Raw genomic sequence first — 26,960 nt, 5'->3', positions numbered from 1 at the left:
TGGCCTGTTTAAGGAATCAATTTCTTCCGGTTTCAATCTTGGTAGTTTATAGGTTTCCAGGAAGGATTCCATCTCTTCCAGATTGCTTAGTTTATTGGCATATAGCTGTTGATAAAAATTTCTAATAATCCTTCCAATTTCAATGGTGTTCGTCGTGACCTCTCCTTTTTCATTCATAATTTTAATAATCTGGGTCCTTTCTCTTTTCTTTTGGATAAGTCTTGCCAGTGGTCTGTCAATTTTATTGATTCTCTCAAAGAACCAGCTTCTAGTCCTGTTGATCTGCTCTACTGTACTTCTGGTTTCTGCTTGATTGATTTCAGCTCTAATTTTGGTCAACTGCTTCCTCGTGCGTGGATTAGGCCTGTCCCTCTGTTGCTGTTCCAGCTTCTTGAGGTGAGAATATAAAAACTGCATTTTAGATTTTTCTATTCTTTTGAGTGAGGCTTGGATGGCTATGTATTTCCCCCTTAGGACTGCCTTTGCAGTATCCCATAGGTTTTGGACTGTTGTATTTTCATTCTCATTGGTCTCCATAAATTGTTTAATTTGATTTTTGATTTCCTGGTTTATCGAGTCATTCCTGAGCAGGATGGTTCTTAGTCTCCAAGTGTTTGAGTTTCTTCCAAATTTTTCCTTGTGGTTGAGTTCCAATTTCAGAGCGTTGTGGTCTGAGAATATGCAGGGGATAATTTCAATCTTTTGGTATCGGTTGAGACCTGTTTTGTGTCCCAGAACATGGTCTATTCTTGAGAATGTTCCATGGGCATTAGAATAGAATGAGTATTCTTTGGTTCTGGGGTGTAGTGTTCTATATATATCTATGAGGTCCAACTCGTCGAGTATGGCATTCAAAGCCTTTGATTCTTTGCTTAGTTTTTGCCAGGGTGTTCTGTCTATTTCTGAGAGTGGAGTGTTGAGGTCCCCTACTATTAATGTATTTTTATTTATATGTCTCTTTATTCTGGTTAAGAGTTGGCTTGTGTATCTTGCTGCTCCCCTGTTGGGGGCATATATATTTATAATTGTCATATCCACTTGTTGAATACTTCCCTTAAGAATAATATAGTGCCCTTCTGCATCTCTAACTATAGTCTGTAGTTTAAAATCCAATTTATCTGATATGAGAATTGCTACCCCAGCTTTCTTTTGAGGTCCATTTGCGTGAAAGATGGTACTCCATCCCCTTACTCTCAGTCTGAATGTATCTTTGGGTTCAAAATGAGTCTCTTGTAGACAGCAAATGGATGGGTCATTTCTTTTTATCCAATCTGCAACCCTGTGGCGTTTTATGGGATGGTTCAAACCATTTACATTAAGACTGATTACTGAGAGATATGATTTTAATGTTGCCATGTTGCCAGTAAAGTCTTTGTTTGTATTGGCTGTGACTTTCTGTTCTGTATCACTCTTGGGGCCTTTTTACTTTTATAGAACCCCCCGTAATATCTCCTGTAGGGCTGGTTTCGTGGTTACAAAATTGGTTAGTGACTGGCGATTCTGAAATGTCTTTATTTCTCCATCAATTCTGAATGACAGCCTTGCTGGATAAAGGATCCTTGGCTGCATGTTTTTCTCTGAAAGAGCTTTAAATATGCTCCCCCAACCCTTTCTCTCATTCCAGGTCTGTGTAGACAGGTCTGACGTAATTCTGATGCTTTTGCCTTGGTACGTGAGAAATTTCTTTGCCCTGGCCGCTTTCAATACTGTATCCTTGCATCTAATATTTGCGAATTGCACTATGACGTGACGTGGCGTAGGTTTGTCATGGTTGAGCTTGGGAGGGGTCCTCTCTGCCTCTTGGACACGAATGTTTGTTTCCCTTGCTAGATTAGGGAAGTTTTCAGCTACAATTTGTTCAAATATCTCTTCTAGACCTCTGTTTTTCTCCACCCCCTCGGGGATGCCGATGATTCTAACATTGGATCGTTTCATTGAGTCAGTAATCTCCCGTAACCTACATTCGTGGGCGTGGATTTTTTTAAGACCATCTTCTATTTTCCTTTTTTCCTCTATTAACCCATCCTCCAATTCACTAACCCGTTCCTCTGCTTCTGCGACCCTGGCCGTCAGAGCCTCTAGTTTTGCCTGCATTTGGCTCATAGAATTTTTAATTTCTGTCAGATTCGCTCTCATTTCTGTCCTTAGGGATTCTATATTCTCAGTAACCTTTTCGTTAATAGTTTTTTCAATTCTACTCATCATTTTGACCATCGTTACTCTGAATTCCATTTCTGATAATTTGGTTACATCCATATCCATTGTTTCTGGGGCAGAGGCCACAGAATCACTGTCTTTTCTTTGCTGGGGGGGGCTTCTCCTTCTTGTCATTCTGATGAAGAGAGGTTGCGGGGTTTCCAGAGCCCAAATTATTGACTGGGTCCCAGGCCGTGCCCCTTGTTTTATAGGGATCTTAGGGATGTGGGCTTCTTCTTTAAAGATTTTATTTATTTATTTATGTGGCAGCCAACCAGCGAGAGAGGGAACAGAAGCAGGGGAGTGGGAGAGGAAGAAGCAGGCTCCCAGCGGAGGAGCCCGATGAGGGACTCCTTTCCGGAACGCCGGGATCACACCCTAAGCCGAAGGCAGGAGCTCAATGACTGCGCCACCCAGGCACCCGGGTTGTGGGCTTCTTGATTTTTCAGCCTGCCTTCTGTGTTCTGGGGGAGGGGCCTGCCGCGCCGATACTCAGGCAACCCTGTTTGGGTAGAGTCTCCGTGTCCCCTGCGAGGGGGGATGGGGATGGGCACTCCCTGAGCCGGTATTTCCAGGCTTTTGTTCTCTGGCGGCTTTCCCTGGCGGTTTGCTGTGCCTCTTCTGAGAGTCAGAGCAGCAGCGGCCAAATTTCAGCCTCTGTCACAGAACAGAGGGATTGCGGCCCGTTCTCTACTAATGTTCTGGCCACTTTAACTCTGTTTCTGTTGGTGCTGCTCAACCCTGCAGTGTCCCGGGATGTGCGCCCCACACCCAGCGTCCCAGCCCTCACTTCCAGGGCCGGCGTCTCTGTCCTTTGTGTTTCTAATGCCGCCAGCCGCCCCGCGCGCGCTCCCGGATCTCCCGGTCTCAGTCTGGATCCAGTGAGCGCACCGGGATTCCGGTGTTCCGCGAGATGCCTGGTGGCACGCGCACCCAGCTCACGGTCTCAGTCTGCTGTTTTGCGGGTGCCGTCCGCGAGCCCCGCCCGCTCTCCCGTGCAAGTGGCTACCGCTTCCCGGTGCCCAAACGCGGCGGCTCCCTCCCCCTTCCGTTTATCTTCCGATATCTGTGCACAGTTTCATGGCTCCCCGCTTCGTACCTCAATACTCAGCGCTGGAGATGTTCATTTGTAGAGATCCAGATGCGTCTTCCTGCGTCTCAGGCTGGTTCCGTGGTTGTTTAGGCTGGTCTGGTACCTATCCAGCTCGACTCCGAGGACCGGCTGAAAACGGTGTCTCCTACTCCTCCGCCATCTTAACTCCTCGTGGGTTGGAATCTTGATTCTGCTACCTGCTAGCTGATCTCCAAAGAGGCTGGATGTGCCCCAAACAGCAGCAAAGTGGACCCGCTGCCAACTCTGCTTGTCACCCCAGGCAGGAAGCCTCGGAACTTTCTAAGTGCAAAGAAGCCTTTCTGTTCACTACAAATATTAAAAACAGAGCAGAAATTATATTCCACCCTGATTGCCTTTACTTTAATTTCCATATGATACAGGTGTGGGGTTGTCATTAGACCTCTTTTCCAAATATTGCCAGTTCTCCCTTTGGACATAAGATAGTGTGCTCTTTTGTTTCTTGTTTTGCTGTTGTTGTTGTTGTTGTTGTTGTTGTTGTTGTTGTTAGCCTGCCCTCTTGAAGTCAGGTGTGGGTGCTAGGCTCGATTGGTCAATGAAATGTGAAGAGCGGTGATGTGTATTGCCTGTGGGAGAAAGCATGAAGAGCCAGTGCAAGATTTTTACATTCCCTTCCCGTTGTGGAGGTGATCACAGACACATGGATTAAGCTAAAGCCTGAGTCCTAGAATAACCATGCAGAACTGAGCACATAGACTGAACAACAAATATTTCTTAAGTTAACTCCTGAGATATTTATGGCTACTACCAACACCGGTTTATCCTGTCTCTTTTGAGGCTTAATTATCATTAGAAATACTTCGTATAGTTTATATATCTACCTAAAGCAGTTTAATTTTAGAATAGTTAGCAAAATACATGGCATCCTTTGACTCAAATTTTATGCTTTGTGAGTTTTCACAACATATGTATTCTATAAATGTAAACCATTAAAATATTTCCTAGGTATTAAGACAGCTTTTAAAGGCCTCATCAACACCAAAATAGCTTATGTTTTCACTTCCAGGGATGTTCCCTGAGATAGGAAGTTATTCGTAATTATACATATGATTGTGTTGTGAATGCTCAGTTTTTGTGTTTCTTGTTGGTTTGAGTTGTTATTTACGTTTTGTTCACTCTTCTTTCTTATTTGCAGACTCCTGGACATAGGGTGCTCCAACAAAGCGTTTTCAGATTTTTTTACTACAGCTTGATTAAGTTTTCAAATACAACATTTCCTGCCCACGATCCCACTAGCTCTGGACTATAGCTGCAGCACAGTGTGTGTGTGTGTGTGTGTGTGTGTGTGTGTGTGTGTGTTCACCACAGCCTCCAAGAACTGATTCTGACAAATCTTTAGAGGCCTTTCCAGGGACTGCATCAGTTGTTGACTCATTCCAGCTTGGATCATTCTGGAACTCCATTTTTCTAATGGTCAAGCCCTTGATTATTCAAACTCATGGAAGGAAACAGCACTCTATATAAATTCAAAATCAGAACTGATCCAAAAGGCATTACTATTTGGCTCTGGAGATCATTGTATAAAATTTATGAAAGCAACATCTTTATCACCCCAGCTTTGTCGCTCCTGGCCTTGCCTGGATATATATTAAGCGAGCATGGAGGCAGAACCCAGCAGTGCCCTGGAGACGGGAAAGGCCATCTGCCCCTGACATTTACCTCCAGAGTTGATGTATTTATTAAGTAAGTACCTGATTCCTTTGTCTCTGTTCTGTGTACATCTATCCAGAAACTGAATATGCTGGAAAAATCAGCCTTTCCAGTTCTGCAAAACATCCTATGTGCCAGGAAAGAGCCATTTTTAATTCAGACTTTGCTCTCAGGTTTTATTGTATTTCTGTCAAATTTTTCCTGAGTCATGCAACTTCTTAAATGTTCAACTCTCTTTCTCTTTTTTGAAACTATGGTGCTTTACACCAAGTTCACAACAGATGTTTTTTAAACAGATGGGTAATTGAATGGATTAATATTCAGTAAACATTATAATAAATCTTACAGTAGAATGTTATTTGAACACCTTGGTAGTGATCGTCAACTCTGGCAACACATTTGAATCATGTGGGAAACTTTTAATTCCTGGACCCCATTTCCAGAGATTCTAATCAAGTTGATCTAAAGTGGTCCCTGGAAAACCAATGTTTTCAAAAGCCCCATAAGTAATTCTATGCGCAGCCAAGGTTAAGAGCCATCGCTTAGAGTGAGAGAGAATTGCACCTCATTCCTCACACTTCTATAGAGTGTTTCTTTGATGTGTTTTGGATCATCACAGCTTCCAATATGGAGAGTTTTTATTCTGTTTCTTGTGTGATATAGGTACTCATTTTCCTCTTGTCTTTGTGCTTAACTTTTCCGAAGGCATTGAAGCAGTTCTGAGAAAATCACTGCGTAAGGCTCCTACGTTACAAAATAAAATTCTACTTATTAAGATTGTTCTCTGAAACAGTATGTGCCAATTCCCCTCAGCCAGAGAGCTCCGGAAACACATTTGTGGACAACAGAGTTAGGTTTATTACTTGTTGCAACAAGGGAGACTGCACCCCATGGGTATCAATGGAGAAGGTGTCTCAGAGGGATAATGCAGGAAAAAGATACCTGTAGGTTTGGGGGGTATTGGTCAGCATGTGAAAATTAGGGAGCTGCTGGCACAGTCGGTGATCTTATTTTGGGGACACAAAAGTTTGTGAGGAGTCACAGATCAGTTTGTCAGTCTCCTCTTGGGACATAAACATTTGCATGAACTGATGTTAAAGGAGTTTGAGTTTCAGTAGTTGACAGCAGACATGCCAGTTCTGAGGTGGTACCGTTTGTCCTGTTTGAGCTTGTGAGTTTTACTGCTCAGTTTTCCAATCACAGCATAGCTAGCATGCAGCAAAGCTTTTAAACATTATAAGATTTGTGGGGGGGAAAATGGTTTTCCATCTTCAATAGAGTAATGCTTAGCTCCCTATGGCCATAAATCAATATATTATATATTCCAGGTTAAGAGTAAACTATAGGAGCTGTTTAAAATCTGTTTAATAAAGTTTTTACTCTTACTCATTTTGATACCAAACAGAGCGTTGTTCTTGTTTGTTTGCTCAAAAACATAAAATCCAGCAAGGTAAGTCATCTTGTTATTTCTAACCTGAGGTCTGGTTCAAGTCAATTTTGGAGGCCATCATGGGTTGGGGCCTACAATCTTCATGAAAATCACAGTCAAAGGGTCTGAGACTCATTGGGAATGGTTTTCCTCCTAATTTATCCCACATTGCAAAGAAATGGTATAGACTTAGAAGAAAAAAATAGGTAATATTTTCAATTCTGATGTTTTTGTTTGTTTGTGGATATTCAGTATGGGCAATTTAGACTGTATCCCTACACATAAAATTATAGGGCTGAATTTAAGAGTCATTTCAAATAAATGGTTAGCAACCATTTCTTACTGACTAAGGATGTCTTTTCTATAAAATGATAAACCTAGTGTTCAGGCGTAGCAGTATAGTATAAAAATTTGAGTTTCAAACACACTGCAATTACATTTTCCACAGTTCTCGGCAGCATGGCTTTGGAATAAAAGTCTTGGGTGGAAACTTGAATGGGGCACCACTTATTGTTGTGTTATCTAGGACACATCGAATTACCTGTGGTTTTAGATTCAAGGTTTTTATTTTTAAAAATTTCAATTTGAAATCACTTCAGATGTATGACATGTTACAAAAATAGTACAAAGAAATTCCCATAGCCTCACCCAGCTTCCCAAAATGTTAACACTTCATATAACAACATTACGGTTTTCCAAACCAGAGAAATACTATTGATACAATACTATTAATTAATCTAAAGAACTTAATCCATTCTTGTCAATCACTACTGATATGCTTTTTCTGGGCCAGGATCCCATCTGCAATCACAGAGTATATTTAACTGTCATGTCCCTTGAGGCTCTCTTAATCTCAGACAGTTTTTTCTTTTTCTTTCATGACTGACACTTTTGAAAAGTACTGTTATTTTGTAAAAAATTCTGTCCATTTGGGTCTCTCTGTTTTTTTTTTTTCTCATGATGAAATTTAGGTTATTTATTTTTGGTAAGAATGCCAGAGCAGTGACATTGTGCCTTTTTCAGGGCAACGTATCAAGAGACATGATGCTGCTTATTCTCATTCTTGTTCATAATAACTTTGATAGTTGAACAAAGTGATGTCTGCCAGATTTCTCTTCTATAAAGTTGCTATTTTTTTCAACAAAGGAACATTTTTAAATGATTGTATGTGCTCTCTCTCCCTCCTTTCTTCTCTTCCCAAATATGATGTGAAGTGATGATATGGAAAAATGTTAGAGCCACCAATTAAGCTGGTGGATTCCTGGTATTATTTCCCCTGACTATTCTATATATTTTAAAATAGTGAATGATGTACTGTATGTTGGCTAACTGAACAGAATAATAAAAAATGGTGAATTATTCTGAGTAAAAGACTCAATTTTATAGCAAAGTGGCCTTCTACAAGTTGATCCTGGAGTCCTGGGCTGGAGCCCCACATGGGGCTCCTTGCTCAACAGGGAGTCTGCCTCTCCCTCTGCCTGCCATTCCCCCCGCTTATGTGCACTCTCTCTGTGTCAAATAAATAAATAAAATCTTTTAAAAACAAACAAACAAATAAATAAATAAATACACCTCCCCAGCAGCAGCCATATGGTAGAGTGAAAGAAAAAAATAAACTGCATTCTGCTCCATTCTAGAACTTAAAGCTTTCAAAATAAAACCGGAATTATATGTCTTTCTAGCTATTTCATTAACAAAAAAATAATTAAAGAAAATTGCATGCCATGCAGCATAGAAATCTCTTATAAATTCCCTGTATTTACTTAAAAACCCCTTCCCCCTGGTTTTCTTTTTCTACTAAAGCCACACATGCTTCATCTCAACCCATTCTACAATTTGTGAATAATTTAAAGAAAGTACCTTGAAAGCGGAATCACTTAGGATCCAATATACATTTGGCAGTGCAGATGAAGGAGCCAGACTTTCTACTTGGATAACTTGAATATGACTGGGCTCAATCCAAGGTTCACAGAGGCCAGAGAAGTGATCTCACACCTCTCAGAAAATGGGCAATTAATGGCACTTGGGCTGACTGCAACCAGAATACAGCCTGACAAGAGAAAAAGCTGCATGCTTTGCAGCTATGAGCGCAATGTCGAAGAATGCCTACAGGGACCAGAATGGACTGGAACACTCTCTTGCAGTCAGCATCCTGGGCAAGAAGCAGGAGATGGATAGCAGAGTCACCAAATGTCAGATAACACATGAGATGCTGAGCCTGGGGCTCCCTCCGCCTAATTAATAAGGAGAAAAACCAGTCAATAGATTTTGAGCACAATACCTAAAAGGTGACTACCTTGTTCCTATAAATAATTCTATTTAAGTGAATTATGTCTTAATATATTATTTGAGCTAAAAAAAAGTGCTAAAACTTAAGAGCTTCTATTTAAATACTTTGAAACAAATGGTATTCACTTCATGTTTACTATCTTACATGGTGCTTTCATACTTAATATCGTGCTTGATCCTCCTAGCACCCATGTGACTTAAGTTCTTCCCACATTTTAAAGTTGAGGAAGCCGGGTCATGGAGAGAATGCAAGTGGCTTGCAGCAGATGACATAACCAAAAAATAATTGGTGTCAGGAAAAATAAAACTTATCAGGATTTTGCTCACGTATTTTATCAATGAAGGTTTTTTTATAACTCAATGGAGGTTGGAAATACTAAGTTCTGTAGGCTAGTTTATCTCACAATTCATCTTACCAAATCTCAGGATTATGCAATTTTCCTTTGAGTGCCAATCAATCAGTGCAAGGCTATCCTATTTTAACTTGGGGTCAGATGACTGTTAAGCTGTGAATCGAGATGAGAAAGAAACCAAAACCATAGGTAGGCTGAAGTCAGCTTCTGAGAGCCCATGGGTAGGATACAAAAGCTAACCTGGAAAACAAAAAGAGGGTTAAGAGTATGTGTGGCTGGTAGAGCAGTAGGTTAACCCAGAAGTAGGCGTCAAATCTAATTGGTATAAACATCTCAAGTTGAGTAAGGCAAACAATCTGAGTTTGATGTGGATAGGCCAGCTTTGGACACTAAGGCAGGTACCCAGCCCACCCAGATGACTTCACCAGAACATAACCTGTTAGGGAAGAGCTCCATGTCTAGGCTTCTCCTTGGAGGTCTATGAATAGTAGAAGCATGCCCTCTGAAATTGGCAAAGATAGGCAAATGATCAGATTGACACTAAATTGCTTAGTGGTTGAGTAAGCACAAGGAAAAACAAGGAAATCTGGCATTCAGGGTATAGAGAAAGGCAAATAAAGTGATTGAGCATGGTGTCCAGATCATTTGATGATCTGATCTTATTTGCAGCTTAAGTCATCATAATACTAATAAAATGGTTGAAGAATAAAGAGAAATTGAGGTATTCGATGTTTAAATGAGATTAAAATTCAGGCAAGACAGAAACAAAATGTTCAAAACTATGGAGGCAATAAAAATAGCAGGTTGCCAGGGGTTAGGAGGGAGGAAGGAATGGATCAGTGGAGCACAGAGGATTTTTAGGGCAATGACACTATTCTGTAAGATACAGAACAGTGGATACATGCCAACATGCATTTGTCCAAATCCATAGAATGTACAACCCCAAAAGTGAACCTTAATGTAAATTATGGACTTTGGGTGATGATGATGTGTCAGTGTAGGTCCATCAGTGGTAACAAATATACCACTCTGGATGAGGGGGGATGTTGATGATGGAACAGGCTATGCATGTATGGGGACAAGGAGTTACATGGGAAATCTTATATCTTCTCCATATTGCTATGAACCTACAACTGTTCTAAAAAACAGTCTATTTTTTGAAAAGAGAGTTAAGAGAGAGTAAGAGGATATGGCTTGAAAATAGGACTTCAGAGTTTAAGATGAAGAATAAAAGTAGAGAATATAAGCAGAGATGGGCAGAACATGGTTAACCAAATTATTATCAGAATTTTAGTATATTGTGGTTATTGATTGAGCAGCCCATCCCTACCCTGCCGCTTCCAAACTATTCCTGTCTGCAGTGATTGCTTTAAATGGCAAAACCAGAACAGCATCCAAAAACATGACACCACTACCTACCACTTTACTGGGGTTCTATCTATGTGATTATCTGATTACACATCTTGAGAAAGCTTCCAGAAGCAGATCCATATACTCTTAGCTCCTGACTATAATAATTAATAACCACATTACTGAAAAAACAAAATGTTTGTCTATGACTTTAGAAGATTTTGGCATATAATCAGAGAGCATCCTAGGCATTGCTTGGAATTATAAGAGAAATTCAATTATTTTTCTTGTTCAGTTCATTAAAAAAAAACAAGCAAAACAACAAACAAAAGAGGTATTCCTTGGCTCTGAGAATTAGCATGAATGATTTAACAATTAGAAATTTTTATCACATAAAGAATTTCTAACTTGATATCCTTAAATGTTTCAAAATATATTGCATTCTATGGATGCCCTGCAAAATCTCGTAATTGTGTAGCCTTTCCCTGTGAGTTCTGAGACACTTCCCTTAATTGTCACCATGTTTATGTTAACACTTACTGCTATGGGATTTTCACAGAACAAGCATTGTCATTTGCAAACTTCCCAGAAAAAGCACTGTCATTTGCAAACTGTTTTGACATGTAAAAGATGGAGTACATTTTCCATCCAAATCTTTAGGAGAATCACAGGATCTCCAGAAACAGCATGCATAGTGATTAAGCAAAGAATATCTATATCCAAAAGTCCCATGTTTGAATCCCAGCTTCGCTACCTACAAAATGCAGTTACCTCTGTTGGGTTTTACAAAATAGACTGCAGAATGCAATACATTTCAAAATATTGAAAATCATCAAAATACAAGTTCTTTATGCAAGAAAATTTAGGCAAGATGTTTAATTTATCTTTCCCCCTCCCCATTTTCTCAGTTGAAAAACTGAGTGATAACGGTATTTAACCTTAAGGTTCTTGTGAGGATAAGTTAAATCACGTGAAGTGTCTTGAACAGCATTTAACAGGTAGTAAGTGTTCAATAAAATTGACAAAAAAGTGCTTTCTTCATTATGGCTTCCATACATTGGATACTTACTCAGTACAAGGTACCATGCTGGGATTTTTTTATATATTAGTCTGGTAATCTTTATTACCACCTTTAGATAAACAGGAGTATCCCCATTTTGTATATGAGGAAATGAGGTCTTGGAATGGTCATGTTACTGGCCACAGCCTACTAGCTGGTGAGCGAGCTGGGATTGCATCTGTTTCACATGCTCTAGAGCCCATCTCATTAGATCCTTTGCTATCCCAGCTTCCTTAGGTTTGTACCTGTGAGGAAATTACCATTTGCCTCTTGAAAGAAAACAAATCTAGAGTGATTACAACAGTTTTTGCAACTGTGGTCACTCACAGTTGAACATAGTAATGACTTCCAAGACCAGCTAGCAGGCATGCCCGCACACAGTGTCTCAAATGAGTTCTTTATTTCCTAGGTGGGTAAATTGTTTGTTGTTGTTCTTGTTTTGTCTTTTTTTTTTTTTAACTTTTGCACATCTGTAGATCTCATCATCTGAAGGTTAAAGAGAGACAGGAGAAAAGCTGAAAATGTCTTCTACTATATCCCACAGGAGTATCACATTGTTGACACACTTGACTTTAAAAATGAGCCCAGGAAATGGCTTTATTGGTTCACGGATAGGTGACCATGTGGAACTCTAATTCATACAAGTTCTGTCACAGTGTAAGGCCTCATGAGACTTTCCAAGCACTCTACATGTGCTTTACATAAACCAGTTCCATGCACATCTAAAAGAAAGAAAACAAACAAACAAACAAATACCTAGTAGGGCTTTTCAAAGATGAACAAAGACTATGCATTGGAGTATGTGTGTCTAGTCAGGTCATTGCTTTCTTTTTAGCAGACTCAGTCTTTAAAGGCTTAATAGATAATAGGTTCTTGCCGCCATAAAATTCTCACCAACATCTAAGAGTGTGCAAAATTCTTTCTGAAGTCTGAAAGCAAATGAATGAGGCCTTTTTGCACTGCTTCTTGGTTCACATGAGTATGTAGGATATAAGTAGTGCTTTTGACCCATAGTTTTGAAATGCTTCAGTTGTACAGATGAAAAATTAGAGTTTTGGGGATGTTTAAGGGCTTGTTAAAAATTATATGTTGACTAGATGGTCAAGCGAGGAATTGAACTCAGGTCTCATTCCAATCACACGCTTTTCTTACTGAACTATGCCGCCTTTTTAGTTCAATGGAAAAAACAAACAACGACAAAAACCGCAAGGGAACAGGAAAGTTTTAGGAATCGTGTATTGGTGATGACCATGTATTGTGGATGACCACATGCAATGGGCTGTCTCAAAACGAACCAACTATAACTGAAAAAGAAGGACTACAAAATAATGTCGATATTTGTTAGGAAATCTTCCCTCCACCAAAATCGCAAAATGAGGACATAGATAATATGGGCACAAGTATTTCTTCGCATTCAACCAAGAATATCTTAGATTCCATGACTTTAAATTTAAAATGTAACTATTATTTTACCACTCTTTTTATAGACCTCGTGTTTAAAGACTTAATATAATGGGTATAGCAATTTGTAAAAACTGTATTAGAATAGAGCATAGCAGCATTATTGAGGATTTGTTTTTCTTTTTACACCTCTCTTTTGAAAATAGCTCATTCTGCACCTCACTCTTCCCCACCTGGCTTTTGGTAAAACATTTAAATTGCAAATACATAAAGAACAAGATGATACATTTCCCAAAGTAGAAAACATATGCATGAACTGCTGGACATCAAAAAAGTATGCACGTATGAGGAACACAAAAAAGAAAAAGAAAATAGTCTGGATGGCTATAAATAGATTATCAATGACTATTCTCTAGTTAGTAAGATTACAGACTTATTGTCTTCCTTATAATTCTCTGTATTTTCTACTTTTTTAAATGAGCCTATATACTTTTAGAATGATAAAAAGTGTTTTGAGAGACTAAACATGTTTGTGATTAAAATCACATAGAGAAAAAAAGGTTATGCATGTAGATGTCTATTACTGTTTCAAGCATGTAAACACACGGTACTTGGAGATCTAAAAAATGGTATTTAAGCATGTTACAACACTTTGTATGATGGGGTACCAACTGTTCTGGTTTGCTCAGAAATGAGGAGTTTCCTGGGATTCAAGATTTTCAGTGCTAAAATCTGAACAGTCTCAGATTGATTACCATATAGTCCACCAACATCTGTATGGAGGTGTTGGTCCACAGGCCCCTCAGGAAGAGTTGTTCATCCCCCAGATGGCTCATCTAGACCAGTCACAGAGGCATGGTCAGTTCTCGTGGAGTCTACAGATTATTTCCATCTTTCCAGATCACAAGTTTTATGGAATCTGTTACATGTGATTCTAGTCATTCATTCTGCAAAGGACCTGCCCAAATAAGTGGCTATAAATATGTGTGTCTTCATGTTCTGGGTTTGAAAGAATGTGCAAGTAATTATTAAACAGGACAGAGAGGAGCCCTAAAACAATTAGGAAAAGTTTTATATAGTCTTCTAATACTATCTGGTTAGTGTTTCACCAGCAGTAGCAAGCATGGCTTCTTTCAGGTAATTTACCTTATTCTCTCTTGAATTACTAGCCTAGCAAATCCCGATAAGACCCTTCCAGTTTTTTGATTCTAGAATTCTCTATCACAGAACACAATAGGAAAAGAGAAGGACAGCTGAGGGAATAACTGTGGTGAATTGGGGCATGGGGCTCTAGAGATTTTCAGGGTCTGAGGTTTTTAAATGCATTGCCAGAGCTGATCCAGCATATTTCCTTCCCAGCATTAATAATTACTTGGCACTAAAGAAACACTTGCTGATAGAACATTTTATGGTATGGTGTTTTATTATCTCTGTCTTGGAAAAATGGTAGCCACTGATAATCTAATAGAGAGGAGAAACTCACTTCATTAATTTATTATAGCCCAGACTTCTAGGCAGGGTGTTTGATTACAGGGAACATTCTTTATTTCTGCCAAATTAAAAAGCTGGCACAACCAAGGAGATGATGTAAAGCTTTTGGTTAATGCCTTCTGGATTCCGTTTTCTAACAGATGAACAAAGAACTTGTAGCTTAAACTTAAGCTTTTCCTACCATTTTTATATTTACTTGGTTTCCCCAAATTGTATGTACTTTAACAACAAACGCACACTGGTGGTGTTAGGTAGTTACGTCTTCACCAGCACGGTGCCGTACAGACAGAGACCTGGGCCCCGATCCTGGCATGCTACTGACCACTGTGGGTGTGACCTTGTGCACAGCACTTCATCATTGTAGGCCCTGGCTTCTTTATCTGTGAGATGGAAAGGTTGGACCAAGGTCTCCTCCAGCTTTAATAGTTTATGATTCATGTTTGGATTAAAAGTTGGGGATAAATAAGTACGAAAGAAAATTTCTTTCAAAAAATAACATATATACATTTTGTTAAATTGCAGTTAAAGTTTGAGTTCTTTGGTTTCAGTTAGCCGTGTGGAGTACAGAGAGCCTAGGGGCTACTGTGCTGTGTGCACTGATTGCAGTTCATGTATGATGCCTGACAGAAGGAAACAACTGGCGGATTTCTGTGAAAGCTGGGATTCACTCATAAAAGGGACACTTCTGCTTTTGGATGGGTTGTACATTATCCCACCTGCTATACTTTGTACTTTGTGAGGGTTTCTCCATCTGTTAGCAATTGTTTCCTTAATTTATTGTAGAATCTATATTTTTAAATGCTTTGTGTCAATTTCAAAAAGGCAAAAGGATGCGAGCTACATATTGTTGTGCCTGGTGCATGAAAATGAAATAAAAAAAACAGCAGTCAGAGCTGAGTGAGGCCTTAGAGATCAATTAGTCCAACTTCCTCATTTTGTAGATGAAAAATACATCCAGCTCACGGCTGGCGAAGTAGAGAACCAATATCTCCCGACCCCCTTTTTTTCAGTATATCATCAGCAAATCACATCTTTCTCGTTTCCAGCAATACATTTCTTCTCGATTTTTAAAATTCCTTTGGCTTTATAATAAGAGTTTAACTAGAAGAAGCAGATTTTTAAAAGTTATTTCATTGAATGAAAGTTTTCTGTGGACCCAGCTGAAAAGCCAAATAGTTGTACGAGGTTTGTAACAACAACAAAAAAGGTAACAAAAAATTGTCTGTTCTGCTCTTTCCATTTGCGATCATGATGCCTGAGAGGTAACACATTCATTTCTTTGGGCTGTGTTTTTATATTTGCTTTCACATTTCTAAAGAAATATTTTATACTATTATCCCTTGATTATTACTTTTAAATACTGCCTATTGATTTGCTACTGTAGAATATGAGGTTGACTCTTCCCTTGTACACCTCCATCCAAGCATACTTTTCCTTCCACTTCACCACCCCCATCTTCTAAATATAGTCATAACATTCATTTTGGTCAGATTATATTCAATGTTTGCATCTTATAATTATTTAAATAACATTCACAGCTGAGCCATTCAGAGATAATTATTACATTTCCTATCTTATTCAACTTTTTTTCTCCGTGGGGTTGGTATGACCTAGTTTTTATTTCTGTTGTTTGCTTGCTCATTTATTATCCTGCATCACTGTCAGTACTTCACACCCAAGCCCTCTGATACCAGTGTAAATTTCAACTCAGTACATTCAGAATCATCAGATATCCATCAATCTTCCCTTTTCCGGAGCCATTCTGTTGTAATATACACTGATAGCCTTCTGGACCTGCTAGCATCTCCCAACTTCATTATCCTTTGGTTATGCATTAGCTCTCTCACATTTGAATTCTCTTTCCTGTTTCATTTACTTCTGTATTTTAAGAGAAAGGGTGCATGTAACATAAAATATTTCACAGTCATAGGGCTGAAAATTTTTATATTCCAAACTCACTCTTGCTTCATAATTTGGCTGGATATAAAAATCTAGTTTGGAAATCATTTTCTCCTTGAAATTTTAAGGCATTGCTCCATTGTCTTCTAGCTTCCAGTGTTGTTCCAAATTCCATGTGATACGCCATGATTTGGATCTTTATTCATCACTTTCACTGGACACTCAGTGGACACTCTCAATATCAAAACTCTTGACCACCAGTTTGCAGATATCTTGTTAAATTATTTTCTGCAAAGTTCTCTCGCTCACCAACCAGAACTTGATCTCACAGTACTGGCAGATACATACTTTTTCAAACCTCTTCATGTGTCAGTCTGCTTATATACTAAGTAAATTTCCAAGGGATACTGTAACAACTTACCACAATCTTGGTGGTTTGAAATAATACAGATTTATTTTCTTATAGTTTTGGAGGTTGAAAGTATGAAATAAGTTTCACTGGGCTAACGTCAGGATTATGGCATGGCTGGGCTTTTCTATAGGCTCTAGAGAAGAATCTGTTTCCTTGGCTTTTCCAGCTTTGAGAGGCTGCCTCCTTCTTGCATTTCTTGGCTTAGGGTTCCTTTCTCCGTCTTTAAGCCAGCTGTGTAGCATCTTCAAATCTCTCTCCCTTTCCACCTTCACATCACCTTCCCTTCTATAAGGACCTTTGTGATTATCTCAGGTCTACCCAGATAACCTAGGACAATCTGCGCATCTCAGGATCTTTCATTTAATCACATGCAAAGTGCTTTTCATTATAAAAGGTAACATCTTCACAAATTCCAGCGATTAGGACATGGAGATCATTGGGAAGCCGTTGATCAACTTACTACACACAGCATTGGCTATAACAAATCACATCTCTGAACTCAGTATCAACTGGTGCTGAAATAGGCATCACCTCTACGGTGAGAGAAACTGCAGAATAAAATGACAAAGGGCATCAATACAGCATGGAGTGAAGAAATGGGGCCATTAGTGTAATTAATCAATGGCATATGTTATCATGTATACATTTATTTAGATCTTTTATAATATATTTAAATAAAGATTTGTGATTTTTACCATAAAGTTCCTCCGCATTTTTGTTAGATTTATTCCTAAATACTCAATATTTTGATGGTATTTAAATGGTATATATTTTTTCATTTTCTAATTCTTTATCGATGGCATATAGAAGTGCAATTGGTTTTTATATCAGTTTTGTATTCAGTAATTTTCCAAGCATTCCTATTAATCTCAATGGTTTGTTTATTTATTTGTCTTGTTTTGCTAACTGAGATCAGCAGAACAATATTGAATAGAAGCAGTAATAGGGGTGTCTGGGTGGCTCAGTCGGTTAAGCAACAGGCTCTTGATTTCAGCCCAGGTCATGATCTCATAGGTCAGGATCATGGGTCATGAGATCGAGCCCCACATCAGGCACTGCATTCAGCTCAGAGTCTGCTCGGGATTCTCTGCCTCTTCCTCTCCCTTTGCCTCTTCCCCAGCTCATGCATGTTCTCTCTCTCTCTCTCTATCTCAAATAAATAAATAAATCTTTTTTAAAAAAAGAAACAGTGATAGCAAGGAGCCTTCTTTTGTACTATTGCATTTCAACATTAATTATGATGCTTGCAATAAGGTTTTTGTTACTGTAGATGTCTTTAATCAGTTAATAACCATTTCTATTTCTAAATTACTAAGTAATAGTGTTTCTTTTATAATTAAATTCATTTGAGATATAGAAACAAATGTTTACATTTTGATAAATAAATTCACCTGATGGTAAAAAGCCCTTTCTACAAAATACCCAGGCTCTTGATATCTTACTTACACATATATCTTGAAGTTTATATAATTTTGTCTTAAATCACAGTCTTCCAAAAATTATATGAGTCAGTCACTAAATAGTCTCCCGAGTTAAAGTGAGCATCAGAATGTATTGGTTAACTGTGCCTGCCATTAACAATAGAAAATAACGACTTCTAATATCCTTACTCCATGTACCAACTGAAAAGAACTCCACCATGAAAGAATCTTGGAATTCTTTGGTTCCCATTTAGAATATTCACAGGAGTGGCCTGCCAAGACTGAAGTTTCCTGAGTTAATGAAGTTAGCACAAAATACTGTGAATATGTTGTATTCCAGATTTAGAAAGGAACAAATTCTTACCTAATTCAAGTGAGCTCTGCCTCATTCAGAGAGGATGGATATTGTTTAAGCATGGATGTTTCAACAATTTTTAAACTCTTTGGATATATATCTACTCTTCCCAAGTACTTCTTTACTAGAGTTTAGATTTATTCATTTATTTTTGTTAAGATTTTATTTATTTATTTGTCAGAGAGAGAGAGAGCACAAGCAGGGGGAGCAGCAGGCAGAGGGAGAAGCAGGCTCCCTGCTGAGCAAGGAGCACCATGTGGAACTAGATGTCAGGACCCTGGGATCATGACCTGAGCCGAAGGCAGCCACTTAACCGACTGAGCCACCCAGGCATCCCTATTCATTTATTTATTTATCACTCCCTCATTTAGGAAATATTTTTGCAAATCTACTATGTACTAGGGCTGCAGAGGCACTGGGATACAACATTGAACATGGTTTTATCTGAACTTGAAGCAGTTTACAGTTCAGGAGGATGAAACAAACAAATATATAAACAATGACCATATAGAACATATGATACAGTAGAATGAATGTGGAATGCTATAGGAACCTGAAGGAGACTCAGTATCTTAAGCTTGGAAAAGAAGAAAAGGCTTTTTTAATTTTCCCGGGACACCTCAAGTACAAATAGGAGTCACCTAGACAAAAATGGGAAAAGCCATTTATACAGAGGAAATAGAATGTGCTGAGGCCCAGAAGTGAAAGAAGAAATAGTATTTTCAGGAAAATTACTCATGTAATCCGAGGCTTCAACAAATAGAAATAGAGATGTGTCTGGAGAGTCAAAATCATGAGTGACCCTGTAAATTGAGTAATTATAATATGTATTATCCAAACCTGTATGTTTTGGGAAGTGAAAGAGATAATACTAATAACTATGCTGTAAATAAATGAAATGGAAATCACAACAAATTGGGACAATCTGAGGCAAGCCAAGATATATGGCCTTACTTATAAGCAATGTAAAATTCTCCTTCTTATCATTGGACTATTGGGGAACTTTTGGTGGGTCTTAAGTAAAAGGATAGGAAGGTGACATATTTAGATATTCATCTGACAAAGATTGCTTTTGCTGTATTATGGACTAGTTATGGGTTAGGAAAACAGGTATACAAAAAGAAGAGAAATGGAGAGAAGGAAAGAGATACATGTATTGCAATAATTCAAGTAAGCGGTGGGGTTGTCTCTGGATTAGCAATGTAGTAGTCATGGAGATGGGAAAGAGTTGATGAATTTTGTAGCTATTTAGGAAAGAAAATCAACAAGATTTGCTGATGGAGTGTTTGAAGGATTTAGCAGGGAAAGAGGAAGTTGGAATCACCAAGTACAGTGCACGTTTTTGCCCTGTGCACATGGATTGAGCTGAAGCATCCACCACAAGGGAACAGCCACTGAAGATGTTGTTTATAAGGACCTGCACTGTGTTTTGTGAATGAATTTTTGTGGGCCAGTGTAGTTGGGTTTTTTTGTCGTTGTTGTTCTGAAGTGTTGGACTAAGTCCTAAATGATCTGAGCTGTCCCACTGAATGACTGCAGTTGACTCTACAACAGAAATACAGAGACCGGTTGTGGAATACAAAGCCCGTGAAGTGGGTGGAGTACCAGACGCACAAAGAACACCAAAGCAAAGGCAGGAGCAAGGGAGTGTGTGATCACAGACCGGGCTCTAGAATAGCAAAGGAGGAATGCTAAGTGTCTGTGAATAAAGGCAACCTTTCCATTCCCAGGCATGGACAAATGAGAGGTCATGTAATCTGAATGAGAGCTCGCACAATGTGTAGTGAGGTACCTTAAGAAAACCCAAAGTCTTTTCTTTTGTCACCTCTTTTTCTCTTAAAGGATTTTGATTTTACGGAGGTACAAGATGAGAGAGCAGGCTTCAAGATACCGTAGGAACAGGAAAGAATTAAAGGTCAGAGTGCAGATGGCAGTCAACTACAGATGATCATTGTGAGCCTCCAGTATGGAAACAAAATTTAGAAGCTCAGCGATATTAGCTGAATAATCAATACAAGGCACCAAACTCAAGAGAGGAACCCCTTGTTTCATCCCCTTGTTTCTTATCCAGTCTGTCTCTCTGAATCCCTACTCCTCAGAGCAGGAACACAGCATTTAGGCTGCCTGTCCACCACCTTCATTTTTTTTTATACTTTCCACCGTGAAAACGTAGTATGGGCAGTGTCAGCAGTATCCAGCCTTTCCAGAGTTCTCTCTTATTCATTTCTTGTAGCATTCTTGCTCCTTCCGTCTGTGTAATCCTATCCTGCTCTCTTTGTTCACGTTGCATCTTTCACCTATATGATCTTACTTGATACGCCACATAGTGATTAAGACACCAGACTCTGCTCGCTGGAAGACTGTTTTTAAATCCCACTCTGATACTTAACATTCAATCTTGGACAAATTACTTAATCTCTTAGGAACTTGGTTTCTTCCTCTGTGAAAAGGGAGGTAACCTACAAAACTGAATGGTCTTAAGAGTTAAAATTATGATGCATGAAAAGCACACAGTACATTGCCTACCACATTATATGCACTCAAAAATATTAGCAATTATTATGACTATTGTTAAACTTGAAACCTTATGTGGTAGACAACATTAAGACAGATATGTATTTTTTTATGATATAGATACACACACACATATATCCAAAGAGACTCTTAAAGGTTAAATAACTGGTTCAAGGTTATACATCTCCAATTTATACACCTTCAATATACAACTTTAGACCTCAGGCTCAGTGCCTTACTAGGTAAACCTGGACACAGCACTCAAAGCAATTCCAGGAAAAATGTCCAGACCTTCTGTCAAGATTCAACCTGAAAGAACCAACGAAGGGTGTAACCCTGCTAAAATAGCCATGCTATTGTTTTTAGTAGCTGTGGTGGGTAGCACAGTGATCCCTTTCTCAAGTCACCTAAGTTGTTTTATTTGCCATCTAATCCTTAAAATTGAACACTCAGTTGAGCTTTAAAGGAATCAAACATGCATACATGCATATATACATATATATATATGTATTGTCCTGGCTATATATTGTTGTATAACAAACTACCCCCAAACAGTAGATTAAGACCATGATGATGATTGATTTGCTCGTAACTGTGCAATTTGGTCAGGGTTCAGTAGGGGAAGTGCATCTTTCCTCCAAATGACTTCAGTTGGAACAGTTGAAAATAAGATTGGAGTATATACACTTTCAAAACTGGATCATTCACATGTCTTGGCACTTGGAGCTCTGGGCTGAGAGCTCAGCCTGAGCTGGGAGTGGGAGCCTCTGTCTCTCTCCATGTAGATGAAGATCTCCATGCTTCCTGGACTACCTGGTAGCCTGGTGGCTGGGTTTTAGGAGTGAATATTCCAAGAGAGTCGTATCACTCTTATGACCAACTTCAGAAGTCATATAGAGGCATTTCTGCTCTACTCTTCAGTCAGGGCAATCATAAAGACCCCTTTTTGAGGAAAGAGAACATTAATATATACTCTTAGTGGGGAGTGGCAAGGTTCTGGAAAAGCATGTGGAGTAGGAAATATAAGAGCTGGGAAATGTATACATGCATATACCTACACATGAAAAATATATATGTGTATATTTCATATTCAAATGTACATATTCATTGTCCTATATATGAATATTTAAGCTTTATAAAATATCAATCTCACTGACACTACCTATCCCTTTATTTTTTCCATAATAATTATAATCACCTGTCATATCATATATTTATTTGTTTATTATTTGTCTGCCTTCCACTAGAATGAAGTGCCACAGAGGCAGAAACTATAGTATTTTATTTATTGCTATATCATTATTACCCAGAATACTGCCTGACACATAGTAGGTGCCCAATTTATTTGTTGAATAAATGAATTCACACATGCATAAATGAATACTGACTCCAGTATATAGAGCCATAAATTCAGCAACATAGATGCTGGCTCTCAGGCTGGACTGTGAGACATCAGTTAAAACAAAGGTTAGTGGCGCTGTCTTCCAAATATAACAAACTTGGTACATGACAAAGAAAGAATACTACTGAAGCTCCCGATGTCTGCATTTGCAACTCCATGGAAATTATAACTCTAAAACCTCTTTTTCCTCTGCATTTTATTTCTCTTTCATAGACCAGCATTGCTAGAAGCTTCAGCAGAGGGATTTTTTGGACGGTAGCTGTGAAGAATTAAAAAGGCAGTGGCGGATATAAGGATTTTATTTGCCTTCCACAAGATGCCTCATAAAGGCATAGTTAATAAGTTGCCCACTTTGCCTTAAGGTGTTTTCAGTAGCTCATAATAGTATTTATTTCAGGAAGTGTATCTTCTGTCACATTAAGGGTCAAGTAAAAATGATGTGAAATGACCTTGTTTGGCTTTAGAAAAATTAAAGCCCTAAAAGCATGGAAAGCAATAAAAGATTATTATGTGCCTCCCATCAGATATGAGATACATTATAATGAATCCCTTATGACAAGTACCCTCACAGCTGTAGTTGTAAACACTTATATCAGCTACTAATTGTGATATCTAATAGGATCCATGACACTGTAATGTGGCCTCCTCCACAGACATTTTGGTTGTAATGAAAAACATAGCTACAGTGAGGAAAAAGCAAACAGTAGATTTATGAATTACATTATGTCTCTCTGGTAAAGCATTTTTAAAATATGAAATTTTGTTAAAAGATACAGAAAGAGTAATATAAAACTCTAAAATGTGATATTCAGCACAATTTGGGGAAAACCAAGTATCACTTTACTCAAGATCTCTAAAGATGTCATTAAGAATATTTGCATTAAAGCCCCCAAAAGAAGCTTTTGTATGAGAACTGCAACATATTATAGCATCATAATTTATAGTTTCTCTTTTATTTTTTCCCTTAATATCAACATCAGTATGTGATCACATGTAACGATATGACATATGACCAAGACATGTTTATAAAATAAATGCATATATAAAGAAGATGCTACTTGTTAACCATCAATAGAACGTGATCTTTCATACCATTTTCAAGAAGTGGATATGGATTTGAATCATTACTTTTAAAAATTCTGTGAACTAGCAGATAAATAAGAAAGATCTGAACCTTGCCCTTGAAATCTTGATTCTTCATACATGGCTCCTAGTAGATATGGTGTGGCATTCTATTGAAAATGGTGTGGGGGAACAACTAAAAATAGAAAGGTCTATTTGACACAATATTAGATTTTTCCACTCAAGGAAAATAGACTCCTCTGTTTGAAACATCAGTAAAGGAGTTCACTTACTACCATTATCATTATCATTGTCATTATCATAATCGTGATAGGTAACATTTATTTTGTCCTTTATTTTGTTAGTGGAACACACTAACACTAATGGCTTTATATATTATATTTATTAATGTGTTTACTCATCACAAGATCTGTCTGAAACAGGTACTATTAGTAGCCAGTTTTATAGACGAGCGAACTGAGGGACAGACAAGTTAAATGTTTGGTCAATGTCATAGAGCTAATAGAAGGCACAGTCAAGATTCAAACCTGACTATTGGCTCCTGAGTTGATGCTCTTAACCATGCTGCTTTGTTGCTTCAAGAAGTCACAACATTACATATAAAGAAAAATTTAAAGTCCTAATTCAGGAAGTGATATGATCATGGAAATCTGGAAGGCCATCAGATATTGGGGTGTAGGCACTAAAATACAGTTTCAGAACTTGACACATGCTGTCACACTTCACCTGCACATGAAGTGGCTTTTCCCCCACTGCATAATAGTAATAGTACTTAATTTGTGCCATCTCACTCTTGAAACAACCCAAAGAAATAAGTACTTGATTTACAGATGAAAACTCGTACTCAATTAAGTAACTTGTTTACAGTCAATAGCCAGGAGCCACCTAGAATCTTAGGTCATCTTACCACAAATCTGTGCTTGTAATCACTGTCTATGTGTTTCCCCTCCTGAATGCACAGAATTCTCAGCAGACCCATTAATAAAGGTAAATGGTTGGGTGTCACTTCTAGAGATTCTAATTCAATTGGTCTTAGTTGGTGGGGCCTGGGAATAGGTAGTTTGTAAAAGTTCCCCATGTGAACTTAATGTGCATCCAAGGCCAAGATTACTACACTATCTGATACTGTTCCTCATCTTAAAATTATCTTTGGTCTTAACTCTCTATAATTCAATAATCTACGTTTTTCTTTCCAGGGTGGGTAAGGTATGAACAGGAAATTTAAGCCATTGGCAATTTCCAGTGCTTTCTTATATGAGTTTGATTATATAAAACATTGACATTAGGCTTGAAATGGATTTCTTTACCCAGTAACAAATAGCTAACTAGGTGATTCTGAGTAGGATGTTACAATTTTAAATTTAATTTTTTTCTGATCTTTCTGTTAATCTGTCATATGAGTATGAACATATGATTATAAACATATGATCTATTTAAATTGCCTTCTTGCTGTATTTTTATCTTTCGTATACCTGGCCCACAGATTTTTAGCTAGTGCAGCTCTGATTCACAAAAGGATAACATAAGGGTCACCTGATTCATACTGCATTATATTTGGCAAAAGAAAGTGTCTCATCAGACTACAGTTGAAAATGGCAACTCAGTATATAAAAGCCCATCTTTCTGCAGTTTGTATTTATTTCTTTTTAAAGGTGAAAAAAAAGAAAAAGAAAACATTGAGCTAATGGTCAAGTCTAAAAAAGAATAAGTTAATTTAAGGGTGAAGAAATCTCATCCCTAATGTCGGGATGATCATGTGTGAAGTATTTGATAAACTGGAAATGTATGTCTGGACAGCTGTTATTTAACGAGCTAAACATAATGAGAAGAAACAAGCACAACTCCAACACCTCTGTTTTAGTGAATGACCTGTCTATGGGCTCTGAGCTGGACACGTTGGTAGTGATTACAAAGGCTGTCAAACACAAGTGGGTTTTCTGTTCCAGAGAAAAATCAGTGCTGAAAGGCTAAGTGCTTTGGCCTGTCTTTGAAATGTTACCTAAAGATGCAGGAAATACGAAAGCAAGCATGGATATAAAATTTGCTGTGGTAATGGGGGCCAGGGAAACAAGGCAATCTGAAACCACAATTTAAAATTAATTTTAACCTGCTTGTCACAAAACTTAAGCAAATGTAACTATAATATGTGGAATTTTACTTTTACTTCTCCTTTTATTACACGTATCAAAAAACAAATAAAGGCTACCTGATAAAAATGTTTCTTCTCTGAAAAGGGCAACACTTTCTTAAAAAGTCAATTGCCGGTAAATAAATAGATGATAAAATGCAGACTTTTCTATCATCAGGAGTATTCAGAGTCATCTTTTAATGACTTTAAAGGCATCGTGGCCATCTTTCATCCTGAACTGTATCATAGGATTTTAACTGATTACTAGATTCTGTTGGATTAACTCCACAATCTTCTCATTCACATTCTCTAGAAAGTACGTTAATCAAAGATAGAAGATACGAATTGCGAATTCATTTTTACCACCAACATACATTTTTAAATCTTGAATAGAACTTTGATCTGTAGGCAGACATGATTTCTTCATTGAGTACAATGTTTCTTTTCCTAATATCTGTTGTTGTCACTAGTCCCTTTTAATTTCATCTATACGTGGTACAGATTGTTTTGACAGACAATGCCACCTTACAGTGTGAGGGGCACCGGACTTGGATCCACAAACCACAACCCCCTGGGTTATCCGTGGTTTGAATTTCTGCTTTAGATACCAAGACGCATGCACAAGCCACCGTCTCTACATTTATCTTCTGTTGGACCCACAATCCTGTGTGGCAGTCCTGATAGGAAGATGGCAGTATATGTGAAATGGTTTGAAAATCATTAATTACTTTATAAATGCAGAGAACTGTAATGAAGACCTTTCTAAATCATGGACTCTGCATCTCTATTACTTGACAGGAAGAAGGGAAGTGCCTGTAGCCACATATCACATATATCTCAGAAAGGATGTGGATAAAACCCTGATTAAGGAGCAACGCACTTCATCTAGTGACCATGAACAAATCATTAAAAACTCCTCTGCCTCTGTTATCCCATTTGCAGCATGAGTATAGTAACAGGTAATTGTGTATATTGCTTGAGGTAGGTTGAGAAGGAATAAGAGGCACACACACTTTAGTTCTGGGCTACCAAGGAGACACAGCCCATTAAGTCATCAAATGATATTACTGCGAAACCCATATGTTCTTACTTGTAGCATTTTCATCTTATGACAGTTTTTTTTTCCTGAAAAATTGGCCCTAAAGCAAGATTCTCTGATTATAACATATGTCCATTCATCCCATTTTTTATTTCTCAGAACACAAGAAACATTTAGGAGAGATTTTTCTTGTATTTATACCAAGCCAAATGTAAAACCGTAGCTGTCTCCTGCTTCTCAAAAAATACCTAGCTCATTTGCAAGCAGGAGTAGCCAAGGAAAATGAACAGGGACGCGTCTGGAGTCTTCGCTGGATGTCACCTGTTTTCTCTGGCCCCTGACCCCAGTGCCTCCAT

General features: G+C 38.2%; 1 protein-coding gene across 1 annotated transcript in view; it reads left to right on the top strand.

The window, feature by feature from the left end:
- The window catches only part of BANK1 (B cell scaffold protein with ankyrin repeats 1), a 283,522-nt gene that overhangs the window by 196,138 nt on the left and 60,424 nt on the right, over positions 1 to 26,960 (top strand). The gene's annotated exons all lie outside the window — the stretch shown is intronic.

Source organism: Ursus maritimus, unplaced genomic scaffold (genome assembly GCF_017311325.1).
Source record: "Ursus maritimus isolate PB19 unplaced genomic scaffold, ASM1731132v1 scaffold_8, whole genome shotgun sequence".
Classification (NCBI taxonomy): Eukaryota; Metazoa; Chordata; class Mammalia; order Carnivora; family Ursidae; genus Ursus; species Ursus maritimus.
Note: the sequence above shows the minus strand (reverse complement) of the source record. Positions and strands in the feature narration are given on the sequence as shown.